The sequence below is a fragment of the Odontesthes bonariensis genome, unplaced genomic scaffold, assembly GCF_027942865.1.
Source record: "Odontesthes bonariensis isolate fOdoBon6 unplaced genomic scaffold, fOdoBon6.hap1 scaffold_110, whole genome shotgun sequence".
Taxonomy (NCBI): domain Eukaryota; kingdom Metazoa; phylum Chordata; class Actinopteri; order Atheriniformes; family Atherinopsidae; genus Odontesthes; species Odontesthes bonariensis.
Window position 1 is genome coordinate 119566 of NW_027457369.1, and position 435 is coordinate 120000.

Sequence of the window (435 nt, forward strand, 5' to 3'; positions counted from 1 at the left end):
GTCCGAGGAAGGTGCTTGAGAGCGGATTCAAGGTGCGGCTGACCGCTAGAAGCTCCAGGCTGGTTCCTGGAAGATGTGAGGCCGACTTTGGCAGAGCATGAGTCCGAGGAAGGTGCTGGAGAGCGGATTCAAGGTGCGGCTGACCGCTGGAAGCTCCAGGCTGGTTCTTTGAAGATGTGAGGCCGGCCTGGAGGAGAGTGTGTCCGAGATAGGTGCTGGAGAGCGGATTCAAGGCGCGGCTGACCGCTGGAAGCTCCAGGCTGGTTCCTGGAAGATGGGAGGCCGACTTTGGCAGAGCATGAGTCCGAGGAAGGTGCTGGAGAGCGGATTCAAGGCGCGGCTGACCGCTGGAAGCTCCAGGCTGGTTCCTGGAAGATGGGAGGCCGACTTTGGCAGAGCATGAGTCCGAGGAAGGTGCTGGAGAGCGGATTCAAG